We start from the raw sequence: 19,664 nt of genomic DNA on the forward strand, positions 1-19,664 counted from the left end.
GAATTGTGACATTGACTAAAAAATAGTCTATGCAAAAATTTAGATCGTTAGAATAACGGGAAAATGTGCCGCATCAAGCTGGAACATTTTTTATTTTAGAAACATGGTTTTATCCATCATGGTACACCGTAAATATATACATTTCTATATATCGTTGAATTAGTATTTCCATGCTCTAAAAAATGCAAGTTCATCGTGAAGAACAATTCGCAACTTTGAAATTTCGAAAATTGGATATCAAAAAGAAATTTTTCTTTAAACTAACGAAAAGGTGTTTACAGAATTTACAATATATACAAAGATATATTTACAATGATGTATGTACACTGTACACACACACATACACACACACACACACACAATATATATGCTTTCATTTTCATCTTTAGAACTTGGAGGCACACAAGCACGTCTTCTTTTACGTAAATTTAAAATATTTTCTAATTCACACTTTCCGAGGACTTCTGAACATTTTCTTTGGCTATAATCTCATTATAGTTCAAGGATTTTCGGAATAAGGTGTATCACAGGCAGAATTTTGGATACACTGTGGAGAGGAAAATGAATAACGTGCAAGAACACAAATCGCCGAGTGTCTGGATGAGTGACGTGGTAAGAACTGAAGACGCTAATGATTGTAGTAAACTTTTACCACTTTTAACACACTAGCTACCATACTATCATATGGTCTAAATTTTTTTAGGACTTGAATGGTGGGGAGTGGGAATTTCAAAGTCTAATTAAGTTTTTTAGTATCAAACTCTGAGTATAATAGCGTTGACCTTCATATGTCCTAAACCTAATAGTTAACGAGATATTATCCAAAGAAGAAAGAAAATTGTTTCGATAATATCTCGTTAGCTATTAGGTTTAGGACATATGAATAACTCCGATTGGACTCTTTTGCTATTCTCTCTCTGATCGTACACCTCAAATGATGAATGTGTTGCCCTACTGCTTCTGCGTACTATAAAAAAAATCCAAACATGTTCAGTAATATTTAGATCGAAACTGTAAGGTGGTTAGCTCATAACTCCTTCATTTCATTTTTTTATGGCTCCACGATGAATTAACATTTACAGCATGATAACGAGTACGCATCAACATCGATGACATTTATTCAAGTATAAAACAAACTTTACGAGCTGGCTTAAGAATTTTAGACAGTACTGTATGTGTTTGACGTCATTTTAAAATTCTGCTCTTTATCTGACCAACCCAACTTGTATTTCTAAAAGGTTGGAGGCTGCTTTGTTATCAAATCTTAAACAAACTGGTACTATACAGCGGCAAATGGAAAAAAACCAAACAGTTATGACATGCTCCCTTGTTTCTGTAATCAAGGAATTAAAGCAGCGTACAGGTTCGTGTGAGAACTGCTTAACCCTTGCACTACAATGGACGAAATATCTCGTTTTCACGCTGTCGAAGAAACGAAGCTATGAACGAGATATCTCGTCAGCATGCTGTCGTACGTACGATGGTATGGACGAGGTATATCGTGATCATGATTTCGTCGCACAGGGTGGAACAAAATTTAATGTCATGGTTTTGGCTTGAAATTCAAGGTTAAATTTTTTATGCTTGTATCGCATTCTACTCACCATGGGGACCAAACTTGTCAAAGGAACCATAGGTCGCAAGTCAACCGTTCTCTTATAAAAGAATGTTACATGTTTTAACGTCCCTTGAGTTGAGAATCATCATGGTTTATGGCTGTTAACAATCGTCCTTCAACAGCGGCTTCGATTTGGCCACCATTATTTTATAAACGGAACGGATGTAAACAAATAGAGAACAGTAAAGCCGCGTAAACCCAAAAGAGGATGAAAGCGAACAGGTGCAATTATATTCTCCTCTTTCCTCCAATGAATATGAGGTCAGCTTGCCCTCCGATGTCCAGGAGTAATAGCAAATTCAAATTCTTGAGAAAGTTGGTCCAATCTTTGAAAATCCCTTCTGTCCGGCATGTTCCTAGGATTTCCTTGTCCGGTATTAATTAAATATTCACGATATACAGTGGCTCACGAAAGTATTCGAACGCCCTTTAAAACAGAATAACTTTTTTATAATTGTAACAAACGACCTGATTTTTTATAATCAATTAGAAGCACTGGTTTATGAAATATATGCAAAAAAGATTTTTCAAAAAATTGTAATTTACAAAGTTACATGCAAAAATAAAAAAGTTATTTTTTTAACTTTTTTATTAGGGCCCTTAAAGAAAATTTAAAATATGTTTTGTAGATCTATGTTAGTTATACACATGCTGAAAATTTCGTCAAAATCGATTAACATTGTAACGGGTGTGTTTCGTCGTCGTTCGGCTTCCTCGCGTCCGGGCTCCTTGATGCTGAACAGCTCGCCGATCCAGGGTCCTAAACGGCAAATGGAGTAATGACGCGAGGCACGGAGTCGGTACGGGTGAAATAACTGACGAGTCGGTTGCGGGCGAATATAATTGTGTTCGCTGCCTTTCGGACGCGTGAGATATGGTGCCTCAGGATACGGTACCTCAGGATACGGTGCGTGGTGTTATTGCTACGGTGCCCGTGGTTCTAGAGCGTGTGACCGTGAGAGTGCTACCTGAACCTGTAAGCGGTGTAGGACGCAGGCAGGATGGACAGGAGTAGAGCTAGATCACGACTGTCGTCGTGGTCTCCCTACCTAGGCCGGGCTTCCGTGGTCCTTCGATGTCCGTGACGCACGGGTCATCGAAGTACCTCCGGACAGTCGTTCAGGGAGTTCGGTCAAGGTGACGCACCTTCTCTTGCTCGACTGGCCTCGTGGGCGACTCGCCTCACGAGGGTGACTTTCTAGGCGGTTCTTAGGCGACGTCGAAGGGTGACGCACCACTTCTAGTTCGGCCTATTTCGTGGACGACGCGTCTCACGAAATTTACCGGTGACGCACCGGGTATGTTCGAGGTGGAGTACAACTCGCACCAGCGGAGAGGCAGGATAGCTGGACAGGTGGTTCTCCGACGAAGTCGAAGGGTGACGCACCACTTCTTGTTCGTCGGCTCTCGAAGGCGACGCGCCTAGCGAAAGTGACCGGTGACGCACCGGGTGTTCGAGGTGGAGCACGGCTCGCACCAGCGGACGGACAGGACGACAGGGTTTCTTCGACGAAGCCGAAGGGGTGACGCACCACTTCTTATTCGTCGACTCTCGGAGGCGACGCGCCTAGCGAAAGAGACCGGTGACGCACCGGTTGTTTCGAGGTAGAGCACGGCTCGTACCAGCGGAACCAGGATGCCGATAACGGCGGAGACGTGGACAACGGTTACAGGTAGTATACTCACAGCACTGGAATATCGCACGTGGTGGTTCCTGGATGACTGCTGGCGGACTCAGGTGATTTTAGTCTGTTCGCGACGGCTTTTATAGGGATGGTTTGGTGGTAAAGGATGGTGGTGCGGTGCGGTATTTTGATGGTAACGTATACCTTCTTCTGAACAGTATTTTGGAAATTTGATTTGGATTCCCGTTGGAATACGGGCCTGGGTGCGGGGTACGTGCGGTACAGGCGGTGTTGTTTTGACAGGAGGCCAGTGGTACGTTACTGGGATCGTGTCGTCGTGTATAACCGGTGGAGGTTTGCTAGGGGTTTGTTCGTAACAGGCCTACGTTATGTAGGCTTAAAATCCACAAAATCGTACATCTTTTGATGCGTGTCGTTTTTCCTGCGTCAACCGATTTAGATGAAATTTTCAGCATGTGTATAACTAACATAGATCTACTAACTAACTAACGATAACTAACATAGATTTTATATTTTCTTTAAGGGCCCTAATAAAGAAGTTTAAAAAATGCCTTTTTTATTTTTGCATGTAATCTTGTAAATTATAATTTTTTGAAAAATCTTTTTTGCATATATTTCATAAACCAGTGCTTCTAATTGATTATAAAAAATCAGGTCGTTTGTTACAATTATAAAAAAGTTATTCTGTTTTAAAGGGCGTTCGAATACTTTCGTGAGCCACTGTATATTGCGGAGCTAAGGTGTAATTTCCAAATGCTTCATCAATAGCATGAAGCATCTGACGCACGTTAGAACGACGCGCGTTATAATTTCTTCTTCTACTTTGCATAACTGACGTCTAACACTCACTACACGAAAGACCAGAAAAGACTGTGGTTATTGGCAGTGGTCATCTGAAAGTTGTGATGTTTACTGTCCTTTATTTGTTTACATCCGTTTCGTTTACAAAATAATGGTGGCCAAATCGAAGCCGCTGTTCAAGGACGATTGTTAACAGCCATAAACCATGATAGTTCTCAACTCAAGGAACGGAAGACGACGTTAAAACATTTAACATTCTTTTATAAGAGAACGGTTGAGTTGCAACTAATAATTCCTTTGACAAGTTTGGTCCCCATGGTGAGTAGAATGCGATACAAGCATAAAAAATTTGACATTAAATTTCAAGGTCAAAGTCAATTTTGCGGTAATTTCTTTTAATAAATCTCCACCGATCCGAAGGTGTACATTTGTTGTAGAGCATGTCCCCGAGGTGGTCCCGTGAAAAAAAATTTTGAATTTTTTTATTCCTTACGATTTTATTTGCGGAAGTGTAGGATGGTGATGCCGTTGTGAACTCCGCTGAATGTTAGATATTAGAAACAGTAACGACGCGACGTCATTACCGTTATTGATTGCGGCTTTTAGATATTTATACATTACGATTTGGAATGTGACGGTTGACAAAGAAAGACGTTTTTGTAAATCTCAGGCGGAGATTTGTGAATATTCAGACGAAAGATATTTTTGATCCTACATTTCATGTATGTTCACCGATTACTCCGAGATGGATGGACCAATCAGTGTAGGGTATATCTCCCGATTGGTCCCTTAATAAAAAGTGTGAAATAAAAAAATTTTATAAAAAAAATTAAACCGACTTCGAAAAAACGCACTAAAAAGTATAAAATAATTTCCATTTAATTTATGTGAATACACACGAACTTAAATACAATACAATCTTTTCGGAGGCGGCGCAAATTTGAAAATTTTCGACACTGGAAATTACGAAAATCCTTAAATTCTTCTACATGCTTTCACATATTAATGTATCCTCTCTTCCCATCTACTGATTTCCAAGTCTACCATATTGTAATGAAATCATAATCAGCAACATCTGTCATTTGGAAAATTTTGAAATTTTCACCACCTCCGAAAAGATTGATTTGTATTTAAGTTCGTGTGTATTCACATAAATTAAATGGAAAATATTTTATACTTTTTAGTGCGTTTTTTCGAAGTCGGAAGACATGAGTTGTCGCCAGTGGCGCTCGGGACGGGATACGGCGCGGCGCGGAGCAGCGACGGGATACGGAGCGGCGAACGACCGTTCCAGTGGTGAGCGCCACTGGCGGCAACTCATGTCGGGCGAAGATATTATGCTTTCTGGTTCGAAAAAAACGTCGACGTTTCAAACTTCAAAGGGGGCTTTCTCACGATAAAAGTTTGCTCTATCGCGTGGTATAGTTCTATTTTCCACTGAACCCTTATTTTTTTATATAAATTGAAAAATATCCTCAAAAATTGGTGAAAAAGTGGTGTCTCTCCGCCTTTAGTGATTGTTCAAACATGTTTAAACAATCATAATGTATTAATATTTGATATCGCTGTATTCGGGAAAGTCTACAGAATCTTTTGCTATTGTTGAGGAATCGGGTAATTCCTGGTTGCTGATACAACCTTGTAAGAAGGTTTGAAAATCGAGGCGGCGGGTGCCGGTAGCCTGGGAGATAGAATTGAGCAACACCTCGTTCTTGTTCGGTTGCCGCACGACGAACACGTGGCACGGACGTTTATTGCTATAATAGACGCACTTTCGCACTATGCTAATGATTGGTTGCCCGACGCGTAACAATAGACGTTGAAATCCGCTCGTATTAATTCGGCGCACTTGGTCGATGTTAACGGGTATTAACAATCGAAAGTAAACGAGATCGAGTATGTCGCGGTCTTGTCGCAATGACGGTTGCACATGGAAGAGGAAGAATGCGCGTTCCGCAATTCGGGAGTCGGTCGCGAGCCGATGATACAGCGCGCTAATTGGCTCGTTTGGTCGTCTGATTTTTGGGAGAGGTAACAGGTGCGTCTCAGCAAGGGAAGTCCCATAATCGCGTAGCGATTGGCTGAGATGCCCTGATACCTTCCGAATTTAGCTCTGATTCCTGAACAGCTATAAAGAACACAATTCAGTATCTTTTATAATAACACCACAATATTTGTTTAAAGTTGAAAAATATGTTCTTTTTTTAAAGTCATGTTTCTCAAAAACTGTGCGTATAGGCCAAAAAGTAAAAACAGATTCGGAATCAGTGTGAAAATCTCTATGAGAACCACCCAACAGTAGCTGTCGAACATGTAGCGATGTGACTTCCAATGTGGATGCACCTTAATGGAGACAGGGGGACAGGAGCAGAGAGCGCTAGTGTGTCGTAGACTTGCCTTGTGTAGAATGTGAACTTTTATTATATCATTTAATAAACATAAAATACGTATATCGTAGTAATGGTGAGTTTAATTAATTGCCCCTCAATCACGTTGCTTTATCCACCGTACGGCGAGATCATCCAACATTAATGGTAGCAGAGCGTGGTTAGCCGCTGTACACGAGTGGATTAGAGGTTAGAAAAAGCACGTGTCGAGAACCAAAGGGATAGCCATGGTTGAGTTTACCATATCGAGTAAAAATATAGACCGATTAACCGATAAAAATTACCATGTATGGGTGTTGAAAGTACGAGCAGTACTACGAGCGAGGAAGTTATTTAAAGAGGTAATCGAAGACGATGAACCACCAGTATCGAACGTTCCAGAATCGGATGAATGGAAAGCAAGACAAAAGTGGGAATTCAAAAATGACGAAGCATTCGGACTGATAATTATTACATTGTCGGACGAGCAAGCTGGTCAATTCTTGGAGGAAAACAAGGCGAAAACGGTTTGGGAAGATCTAAGAAGATTGCACGAGGGCAACATACAGGATAAGAAAATTGACATCGGACTAGAATTAAAGAATGTTTGAATGAATGCGAATGAATCGGTAATGGAATACGTCACAAGGACGAAGAATATCGCATCGAAAAGTGCTAAAATAGGATCTCCATTTGACCCCCGTGAGGTAAGCTACCACATGATAAGGGGAATACATCCTAGATACGAGAAAACAGCAGCAGTGTTGAGAACGCAAAGAGATATCAACCTAGATGATATTAAACGCATACTAATGGAAGAAGAAAGCAGACAGAATCAGAGCGGTACACATGGTGGAAACGAAGCCTGGAAGACGGAGAATGCTTACAAGGCAACTCGAAATCCAAACAATGGAGGAAAACATGGAGCATGTTATATATGTGGGAGGAATAACCATATAGTGAGAGACTGCTACCACAAGAAGGATGTGACGCCAATGCGAACACCAAATAGAAGACCAGGATACTATCACAACCAGGGACATAATAATAACCAAAACAACCACAGAAGATTGCCGCAGAGGGGAGAACAGCAGAGTAGTATGGTGAAATGTGATAAAAGTGAGTATAATTTCCTAGTGACAAGTGAAAAAGGTACGCTACAAAAGAGTAAGAATAGACAAACATGGATAATAGACTCTGATTCGACAGCACATATGTCAGCGTGTAAAGACAATATGATAAATGTGATAGAATATAAGGTTAAGATATGGTTAGCGGATGAAAGTAGAAGTATAGAATTTCAAGCGAAGGGTGATATCAGAGTGAAAGTATATAGCGGAGAGAGAGAGAATGTTATTTGTATAAGAAAAGGTGCTATACGTGCCTACATTACGTTCTAACCTAATATCTGTTAGTCAGTTAAATGAATATGGACACAAAGTGGTATTCAGTGAGGGTGTTGCAAAAATAATAGGGAGATATGGTGAACAAATTGCAGAAGCTTTTCAACAAAATGGTATCTTTATATTGGAAACAGTTACAATGAGTGATAACGCAATGTTGGCAGATATAGATATTAATAAGGATACACAGAAAGTAAATATAAATAAGCAGAATAGATTAAGCGTAGATATAGATTTAGATAAGAACAATAATTTAACGCATCATGAGAAAGTGTTATGGCATAGAAGACTTGGGCATGTGTATGAAAGTTACTTAGACTGCATGAAAAGGAAAGAAATGGTCAGAGACCTTAAGTATCGTTCTGCGCCTCTAGGTTAGTGTGAAGCATGCGTGCTGGAAAAAATGTCACAGAAACCATTTTATCCCGTAAGAACTATTGTAACTAAAGAACCGTTAGAGTTGATACATATGGACTTGTGCGGACCAATGCGTGTGAACTCAATTGGTGGCAATGGATATATTTATGTGTTGGTAGACGATTACTCTAGGTATGTATGCGTGTACCTACTCAAAAGCAAAGAAGAAACGTTTCAATGTTTTCTTGAATACCTTACGAAGTACGAGAATCAATTAAATAAGAAAATAAAAAAGATTAGGTCAGATAACGGTAGAGAGTTTATTAACAGTGATTTTAGGAATTTATGTGAAAAAGGGGAATTCAGCAGCAGTCGATGGTGCCATATAATCTAGCAAGCAACGGGATAGCTGAAAGGACTAATAGGGCACTATTGGACAAAGCTAGAACGATGTTACTGGATGCGGAATTGCCTGAAGAGTTCTGGGCGAAAGCAATTATGACAGCCGCATTTTTGAAAAACATAACCCTTTGTAGGGAAAGGGCTGAGAAAACACCAATGGAACTGTGGTCTGGAAGAAGGCCAACAGTTTCATACATTAAGGTATTTAGAAGCGTTGCCTATTATTATTATAGCGAAGAACTTAAGACATAAATTAAAGCCAAAGGCAAAGAAGGGAATATTTGTGGGTTATTCTGAGGGAAACAGGTCATATAGAGTATATGATGCAGAACAGAAGAAAATAGTGTCAGCAAGAAATGTCAAGTTTAATGAAAATGAGAAAGGGGCATTACTCATAGAAAATAGAAAAGGAAATGAAAAGTCAAACGGAGTTGTTGACATTTCTTATATAGACATATTTCAAGATGGTAACTATTGGGATAACGAGGTTGGGAGATCAAATATTACTGTATATTTAGTATTTATTCAAACTCCACGACACAATGAAATAATCGTCTATCAGTGGTGAGTTACAATAGTATGTACTGCTCGCATATAACACAATATAATACTTTCTGACTGTTACATTGAAATGGAACTATTGATGGTTAGAAAACTTTAAGTACTGTGAGAGCTGTTACTAGCTCGGTAGGCTGGCTCGGACTGAGTTGACCATTCTTTCTTAGGCCCTGTAGTACGGAAAAGATGGCTACGCTTGAGGTGCAATAAACGGCAGGTCAAAAGAGACCTTTCCTCCTCCGCATGTTCCGTGCATTTCGATGTATACTCCAACAGTAACAAACATGAAGAGAACGAAGGAGAAATAGAAGAAATTCAGATTGAAGGTGATAGAGAGATAGAGGATGATACAGAACAAGCTGATCATCATGAAGAGGAGGTCGGAACAGAAGCTGATCAAGTGCAACCACGAAGTGTAGGACCTACACCAAGAAGGAAGACAAAAGAAATAGAAGAAGAACACAGGAGAAATAGACAGCAACAAGAAGAAAGATTATTAAATCAAGGAGTAAGGAGATCGGAGAGGATAAAGCAAAGGCGTCAACAAGCAAATATAGCTGCGGGTGAAATAATACCAAAGAATTTACAGGAGGCATTGGAATCTACAGAAGCTGATAGGTGGAAAGAAGCAATGGAGGAAGAATTAGCCTGTATGGAAAAACGAGAAGTATGGAGGCTAGTACCACGAACTCCAGAAATGAAAGTCATAAAATCGAAATGGGTTTACAACAAAAAACACATAGAAAAGAATGACGTAAGATACAAAGCTAGATTAGTAGCAGTAGGCTGCCAGCAACGGCAGGGGACGAACTATGAAGAATCATACGCACCTGTCATCAAAATGCAAACTGTGACAGCTCTACTATTGATAGCGAGCATCTACAAAATGAAGGTACAACAGTATGACGTGAAAGCAGCATACCTGTATAGCGATCTGAGGGAAGACGTATACATGCAACAACCACCAGGATATAACAGTGGACAGAATGAGGTGTGCAAACTAATAAAAGGAATTTATGGACTGCCTCAATCCGGTTATTACTGGAACAAGAAAATGAATGAAATAATGGAAAAGGTAGGATTAGAAAGAATAAAAGAAAATCCGTGTGTATACGTGAAAAAGGAGAATAGTGGACTATTACTGATAGGAATGTATGTCGACGATTTTCTAGTCGTAGGGACGAACAATAAAATAATAGAGACTAATATTAACAAGATAAGAAAGTATATCGATCTCGTAGAAACAGTAAAGAAAAGTTTTTTAAATATAGACATAATGGAAACGAAAACAGGATTAGAAATATCACAAAGCGACTATATATGTAGATAAAATAGTACATAAGTTATGTTTGGCAGAATGCAAAATAGAAAATACGCCATTAGATGTACAACAGGATTTAGATCAATGCGAAGAGTCACCAAAGATAGATTCATTAGTGTACCAAGAGATGTTAGGATCTCTAATGTACCTGGGAGTTGCGACAAGACCTGATATTATACATAGCATTAGTAAAATGTCACAATATTGTAAGGTACCAAAGATTATAGACTGATATACGATAACAAGAGTGATATTTTAACTGTAAGTACGGACGCGAGTTGGAACAGTACGAAAGATGCCAAGTCATTCAGCGGATATACTGTTAAGATAGGAAATAATGTAATAGGATGGAGAAGGAGAAAGCAGGAATTAGTAGCTTTATCCACGTGTGAAGCCGAGTTAATGGCAATATGTGAGGGAGTACAAGAATTGAAATGGGTCCAAGGGTTATTAGAAAGTTTAGGTACAAATATCGGAGATAGACTATCAATTAAAGTTAAAACAGACAGTAAAGCAGCCAAGGATTGGGTACACAAGGATAGAGTTACTAACAGGACGAAACATATTAATAGAAAATACTTTTTTATAAAGGATGAAGCATAAAACTGTAACAGACCTACGTAAAGTAGAACTGTTACGAACAAACCCCTGTCAAACCTCCACCGGTTATACACGACGACGCGATCCCAGTAACGTACCACCGGCCTCCTGTCAAAACAACACCGCCTGTACCGCACCCAGGCCCGTATTCCAACGGGAATCCAAATCAAATTTCCAAAATACTGTTCAGAAGAAGGTATACGTTACCATCAAAATACCGCACCGCACCACCATCCTTTACCACCAAACCATCCCTATAAAAGCCGTCGCGAACAGACTAAAATCACCTGAGTCCGCCAGCAGTCATCCAGGAACCACCACGTGCGATATTCCAGTGCTGTGAGTATACTACCTGTAACCGTTGTCCACGTCTCCGCCGTTATCGGCATCCTGGTTCCGCTGGTACGAGCCGTGCTCTACCTCGAAACAACCGGTGCGTCACCGGTCTCTTTCGCTAGGCGCGTCGCCTCCGAGAGTCGACGAATAAGAAGTGGTGCGTCACCCCTTCGGCTTCGTCGAAGAAACCCTGTCGTCCTGTCTGTCCGCTGGTGCGAGCCGTGCTCCACCTCGAACACCCGGTGCGTCACCGGTCACTTTCGCTAGGCGCGTCGCCTCCGAGAGCCGACGAACAAGAAGTGGTGCGTCACCCTTCCACTTCGTCGGAGAACATCCTGTCCCATTATCCTGTATCTCCGCTGGTACGAGCCGTGCTCTACCTCGAACACCCGGTGCGTCACCGGACACTTTCGCTAGGCGCGTCGCCTCCGAGAACCGACTAACAAGAAGCGGTGCGTCACCCTTTGACTTCGTCGGAGAACCACATGTCCAGTTATCCTGTCTCTCCGCTGGTGCGAGTTGTTTCGTGAGACGCGTCGTCCACGAAATAGGCCGAACTAGAAGTGGTGCGTCACCCTTCGACGTCGCCTAAGAACCGCCTAGAAAGTCACCCTCGTGAGGCGAGTCGCCCACGAGGCCAGTCGGGCAAGACAAGGTGCGTCACCTTGACCGAACTCCCTGAACGACTGTCCGGAGGTACTTCGGTGACCCGTGCGTCACGGACATCGAAGGACCACGAAAACCCGGCCTAGGTAGGGAGATCACGACGACAGTCGCGATCTAACTCTACTCCTGTCCACTCTGCATGCGTCCTACACCACTTACAGGTTCAGGTAGCACTCTCACGGTCACACGTTCTAAAATCACTGACACCGTAGCATTAACATCGCGCACCGTATCCTGAGGCACCGTATCTGACGCGTCTGAAAGGCAGCGAGCATAATTATATTTGCCCGCAACCGACTCGTCAGTTACTTCACCCGTACCGATTCCGTTCCTCGCGCCGTCTACTCCCTTCGTCGTTTAGGACCCTGGATCGGCGAGCAGTTCAGCACCAAGGGGCACGGACGCGAGGAAACCGAACGACGACGAAACACACTCGTTACAAAACAATAATATTATGTTAGAACATGTAAAGTCTGAGGATATGGAAGCCGATATGTTGACAAAGGCGTTAAGCGCAGATAAGTTACGAAAGAATCTAGAGAGATTGAACATACGCAGTAAATCCACAAGTCAAGGGAGGATATTGTAGCGATGTGACTTCCAATGTGGATGCACCTTAATGGAGACAGGGGGACAGGAGCAGAGAGCGCTAGTGTGTCGTAGACTTGCCTCGTGTAGAATGTGAACTTTTATTATATCATTTAATAAACATAAAATACGTATTTCGTAGTAATGGTGAGTTTAATTAATTGCCCCACAATCACGTTGCTTTATCCACCGTACGGCGAGATCATCCAACAGAACAAATTTGGTGTTGGACACAGTGTTATCTGTAACTGTTCGTGTTGGTTCGGGCCGGCCTTCTCTATAAACGGGCCTGGGTGCAAGAAACCATTTGGGGCCCTAAATTTTTTGTAAAGTAAAAAAAAATTTACAAACACGAACATACAGGGTGAGTCCGAAGAAACAGAACACCTAAATATCTCCGTTACTTTTCGTTGTACAAAAAAACTTCTTAGGACACAGTTACACTGTTTGATGGGCCACATGTATTGGTGTAAGGGAAAAAATTTTCAAGAGATTTTTTGAAAAATTGAAGTTGAAATTGAAAAATTGACGTTGAAATTGAAGCGTTGAAGTTGAAGTTGAAGGGTTGATATTGAAATTGACGTTGAAATTGAAGAGTTGAAGTTAAAGGGTTGATATTGAAATTGAAGTTAAAATTGAAAAATTGACGTTGAAATTGAAGAGTTGAAATTGACAAATGGAAGTTGAAATGAAAGAGTAGAAATTGAAGTTGAAATGGAAGAGTTGAAATGGGAGAGTTAAAATTGAAATTGAAAATGAAGTTGAAGAGTTGATATTGAAATTGAAAATGAAGTTGAAGAGTTGATATTGAAATTGAAGTTGAAATGGAAAAATTGATGTTGAAATTGAAATTGAAGAATTGAAGTTGAAATTGAAAAATTGAAATTGAAGAGTAGAAATTGAAGTTGAAATGGGAGAGTTAAAATTGAAGTTGAAATGGGAGAGTTAAAATTGAAGTTGAAATTAAAGTTGAAATGGAAAAATTGAAATTGAAAATGAAGTTGAAGAGTTGATATTGAAATTGAAGTTGAAATTGAAAAATTGACATTAATATTAAATTGATGTCAGCATTTATTTACTTGTGTAACGTCGTAGTACGACAGTAATGGTGATTTAGAGTTATTTAAATTGAAATATCTCGTGAACTACTAACTTTTCGACATACATAGGTTAGTACTTTTTTTATAACGAATGTCCAGTTGCATCGATTGATGTATTAGAAAATGCCTCATTCCATTTAAAAAAATATCGATGACCTTGAAATCTCGTACAAAAATGACCTCAAAAATTTTTTCCCTTACACCGTTACATGTGGCCCTTCAAACAGTGTAACTTTGCTCTAAGAAGTCTTTTTGTACAACGAAAAGTAACTTAGATATTTAGGTGTTCTGTTTCTTCGGACTCACTCTGTATATTACTAATGCATGTTTATTTAATGCATGATTTTGTTTTTGCTAATACATTAATTACTTCAGAAAAATTACATTATTTTAATCCTTGATCGTGTTGGGGTCCTTTCAATCGCGGGGCTTCGGTGCATAGCATCCGCCGCACCCCCCCAGATGGCCGGCCCTGATTTTCGACGTTATATTACCGGCTATCTTTGAGACGTTCCATGGTGGGACAACGTACCCGTTTCGTTCTTGTCGCGACCTTGTTCGTCTTCGTCTAGTCCCATTGTAAAGAGACGCGTATTCTACTTGTATTTTTCACGCGGAGTCCTGTGACTGCCGAGCTCGACGCGAATTAGAATAGGCGTCGCGCCGGCAAATCTTTTGACTGCCGCCAGTTCCCACCGATGCGGTGCCTTGTATCGAGCGCTACCGTTCGAATTTTCATAGTAAAATCAGTACTTAAGAGATTAAATCATTATATTATATATTCTGAGGCCTCTTAGCTACAAGTAGGTGTGAATATTTTTAACTTCCCGATTTTATAGGGAAGTTATTGTAATGACCCCGAAAATCGAAAATCGATTTTTTAGCAGATCTTCACGTTTCATGGTCATTGCAGTCATTTTAGACTATTTTCAGCAAAATGTTCGTATGTGTGTGTGTGTGTGTGTGTGTGTGTGTGTGTGTGTGTGCGTATGTCTGTTTCTATGGTATCAAATTTTTCGTTAACGTTTTCTGAAAAAGTAACAACGCGATCAGAATGATGAATGATGCAATCGATGTGCCCCGTCGTAACTTAGAGCTGATTAGATTTTGGTCCATATTGCTCAAGCAGTTTTTTAGATTTTTAGTTTTTTTCGAAAGGAGTTGATTCTACAATGCAATTTATACGAGAGAATGGAAAGTTCCCACCGAAGAAACAAACGTAATTACACAAAAAATTTTTTTTCATTTTACAATAATCGCTTACAATAATCGAAAATTATCCCAATGCAAGAGTGAGTTAATCATCTCTACTCCCAAGAATACATTTTCAAAGAATATCGATGAAAGTACAAAAAAAATTTATATTACAATCTTTAAAAAAAACAATCGTTTCCAAACGAATTATTAACTGAGATTAAATTGAAAATTAATATAAACTATATGATAATTATTAATAACATTGATGTTGAAAACGGATTGGTTAATGGAGCACACACACACACACATGCGGAATATTAAAATTTATTACTTTCCAAGAAAATACTAAAATTTCCTCTATATTGTGGTTAGATTTTCAATTGGCCAGAGTACGAGTGCAAATATTCATCAAAATTTAACACCAATACTAAAAATCTCGAATCATGTAAATATGTCGAATGGGGAAAAATATCAAATCACACGTAGTCAATTTCCAGTGGTTCCTGCTGACGCGATTACGATTCATAAAAGTCAGGGACAAACATAAGAGAAAAGTATGTTTGAATTTTAAAACATCAGGAAAACGAACTTTACAAATGTTGTATGTAGCACTGAGCAGAGTTTCAAAATTGAGCGCGGTTTATATATTTTGGGACAATTTAAATTAACAGTATCGAAGAAATCCAAGATCAATACTGCAAACCCGGATAATGAGGAGACGTATCGTTTGCGAAAAACTAATTAAGACAATTTATTTTGCAACATTAGTATGCTATAACAAGGAACCAAGCGAGCAACGAGCCTACGATGTTCGTTTAATGCGACGCCATATAGCAAACATCTTGATAAGTAGAAAACTATTTATTTCCCTGAAAACGAATAATCTTCTTAAAACGTACTAAAAATAATGATAATAATATACTGCAACTAACGAATCGGGAAGTTCTTTGTGTGGCTCGTGGAGAGTCACACACCAAATCAAAAAAAACATTAATAGCTGCAGGCCCTACTAGCCATGCGTACCACTAACCCTCTCGCAAGAGCAGTCCTACCCGCGAGCGAGCGAAGCGAGCGAGCAAAAACAACCCTACTCGCGAGCGAGCGAAGCGAGCGAGCAACAATAACCCTCTAGTTTGATTATGACATCAATTGAAATTTAAAAATAAATTCAAAGTTCATGTGAAAACAGTATACAAAATAGTCTATTTACATGCGAATCATGTGCATTTATAGTTCGAACTTTTGTTAGAAAAAAAGATATAATTTAAACCCTCAGACAAAAAATAATTATCACGCATAATAATATGGATATTTTAAAATAAATTGGCAATCAAACTTAACGTAAATAATAATTATTAATCCAAATATTAGATGTCGAAGATTAGGATTGTTTTCAAATATAAGTACTCCATACTGGGACGCGATGACAGTAGCTGTCCCACTCTAAGCTTATACGCAATGTGCTTACGCCTGAAGCCGGACACGCGTTTGTGAATAAAATCAACGAATTCTTTGCAAATTAGTTAACTAAATGTATTAATACCTAACCTCAAAAATTAATTATTCATGTCGATATAGTTCTTAAAAAATGTTTTTCTCAGATTGTAAACTTACTTTAAAAATTAAATTTGATAATGGCCATTACTAGAAACAAAACTTTTGATTCCAGTCGAAAAAAGTAAATAATAAGTATCATAAAAAAACAGATTAAAGTAAGAGAAAGCCAAAAGTGTACATAAAATCTAAGGATATTATTAAAAATGACAGATTGAAGGAAAATAGAAGATTGAATGAAAATAAAAAATTGAAGAGAAATCAAGAATCTCATTCTGTTGAATCCATCGTACAAGTACAAGCTCTCAATACAGTAGGCCAGTTTAAGATTCCAAAAATCACGCATTCTAAAATGAAAATTTTAAGTTCAGTGGATGCTAACAAAGGACCACCAACTGTACTGTCGAAGACAGAAGAAAGATCTTGAAAAAAGGAGCAAGAAAAAAAATTATAGCAGAAGAACATTTGTCAAAAAAGCAGGAAAAAGAGAGATACAAAATTGAAAAAGAACCGGAACAAGAAATCAATAATAATTTACACGGAAGAAAAAAGATAATTACACAACAAATTAAGGGCAGCATGTAATATACAATAATAATATATTCATATGTGCATCATTAAAGATTTAATAAAGTTCGATGTTATAGATCAGGCATGGGCAAATTTTTGCTCGATAGGAGGCATTCTCAAGGAATACCCCAATCCTCCCGGTCGCTCGTCTCGCTCCCCGTAGCGGCCATAGTGCTTGGAGCATTATAGTGTCTGTTGCAGATTATATGTAAATTCAATTTGTCCCAGTGTAGGGTTTACTTCTGTCCAGGTACTAGCTTAGATTGGATTTAATATGTCCAACTACCACCAGGTTTGAATTATTCCTGTTAATACAATTAAGATATTACCCTAACCAATAATTTTTTATTTTAAATTACTTTACAAACTCTGAACTGTATGTGAAAACTCTTAAAAAATTATTTTTGTTTATTTAAAGTGATAAAATTAAAAATAGAAAAACATGCTGTCCAGGCATAGGGCACTTTACCTTATAACTAAAACAAAATACGATCATATAAACCACACTGGTTCTCGACGTAGTAACGCATGACCTGTTTACCTACCAGTTAACCATTTGCTGTTAACCATACCAGAATTTATAATAATTTACCAGATATTCTGAATGCTTAAAACGTGTGTACCCTGATTAAATTATATCTAAACTGCGGATCTTTATGCATTTATGGCTTATAAGAATTTTCAAACAATGTTGGAGTAATAAATTCAGTAGACTTCAGTACGGATTTTATTTATTTTGGTACATTGCATAAACATCCAGAGTCTAATTATGTCAAAAATATTGTAAATCAGCAGCTCTGAATGGAAAATAGAAACAGCAATATTAATGTGCTGACTTACCTGGTGCACTGTACCTGGTACAACTGCAAGCTAACGCTCGTAGACAACATACGACTGGCATAGAAACGCTTTGGAACTAGTGTTCCGATTCAGTGATGCCATATGCGGGGAGTCACGGTGAAATTATGTACCCCTTCTTTGATGATGGGGAATGAGTGGGACGAATGGGAGACACGTTGCACGTGCGCGATGGGGAGCGTGGAGTGTGCGCCTGCGCACAGTGCTGGAATGGAATAGTGGAAGGGGTATGTAGGAGTATATGTACCCATCGTTTTTCGCGCATGCGCGGCAATTTCAGCCTCAGTAACGTAACCATTTCGATGAAATCCGGTAGCTTGAGCACCCCGCAAACTTTTAAAAAAGGCTTTTAAAAGTATTAACAATACTGACCTCGTTCCGCATCACGTCTCTCGTCCATCAGTTGCCCCGCCAAAAACACCAGGACATTCCCGCCAATATAATTGCCTCAAGGCGTCAGGGCCCTGGCCGCTCTGCTGCGTCATTGTAGATACGCCACTGTCCTGGCCGCGCATTCGCGAAAAACGGTGGGTTCAATCGGAACACTGTTTAGAACCAGTGTCGCCAGGTCGCCAACAATCGAGGGGAATCAAGTACCCCCTCTCTGATGACCAGTCCAGTCTACGGCACGGGCACCATGGTCTACGGTCTTAGTGGGGGACGTTCGAGTGTGCGCATGGTGCTGGAATGGGATAGTGGAAGGGGAAAAGGAGGAGAGTAATTGAGGCAACTTTCTGCCTCAACCGGCGACACTGTTTGGAACGCACTGAAGGTACCTTACTGGTTCTCCCCACTCATAACCACGGCAGAAGTGAGTGAGTGACATTTAACCACGGACCTGGACTGTGCGTAAAGTAGATTTAAGGGTGTCAGGGGGCGTGCTGCGAGCGGGGAGGGATGGTTGACTGTGGCCATCCTTGATGGGTGTGGGGACTCGGTTCCCCCACTCCCATATATGTGCAGAGTGGGGATCGGCGGAAGCCGCTGGCGCCGCCGAACCCTCTCACTCTCTTCGTTCCGAGACTCCGTGTGGAACGGTTGTGTCCGTCAACGTGGCGTTCTCTAATTCCTGCTCCGTGTCCTTATCAATTCCACATTGGTGACCCTCGACTGGTTTGAACACGCATCCATCCTACTTTGGTGTCCACCGACTATTTGTCGTACACGCAACGTGAGTCAGAGCATCGGATTTCCTTCTGGTGCGGTGAAGATGGCCGGAGAGGATGCGGAAAGGCCACGTGGAGCGAGGAGCACGGCCATCGGTCGTTCGATCGATTTCTTGGTGGCAGCATGCTGCTGCATGCGATTTCATCCCGGCTTTGTGTCCAGGGCCGCCATTGTTCTCGCCACGCGGTGCGGACGAGGCGTCCAATTTTGCTGCTAAAGGGGAGTAGCCACCGTCAACGGCGCCTTATTCTCTCGTTCCTGAGTACGCGATTCTCGCTGGAAGTGAAGGACGGGGAGCGTCGCAGCATGAGGGCTCTTCAGACAACAGCGTGACGTCGTCCGCCATTTTGCGTGCGGTTTGTGCCGGTTTTCCCGTGCCCGTCCGGTTTCGCGCAATAAAACCGAGCGTTGCCGTGTCTGCGTTTATAGTGACCGCGCGTCTCGTGTCCGCGATTTGTGACCGCGGGCCGCCATATTTTGGCATGGGTCTTATTAGTGCCCCCGCGCATCTTAAGTATTAGGCCGCCATTTAATATAGCGCGTCTACGGTTTCTGT

The sequence above is a fragment of the Lasioglossum baleicum genome, chromosome 8 (assembly GCF_051020765.1).
Source record: "Lasioglossum baleicum chromosome 8, iyLasBale1, whole genome shotgun sequence".
Classification (NCBI taxonomy): Eukaryota; Metazoa; Arthropoda; class Insecta; order Hymenoptera; family Halictidae; genus Lasioglossum; species Lasioglossum baleicum.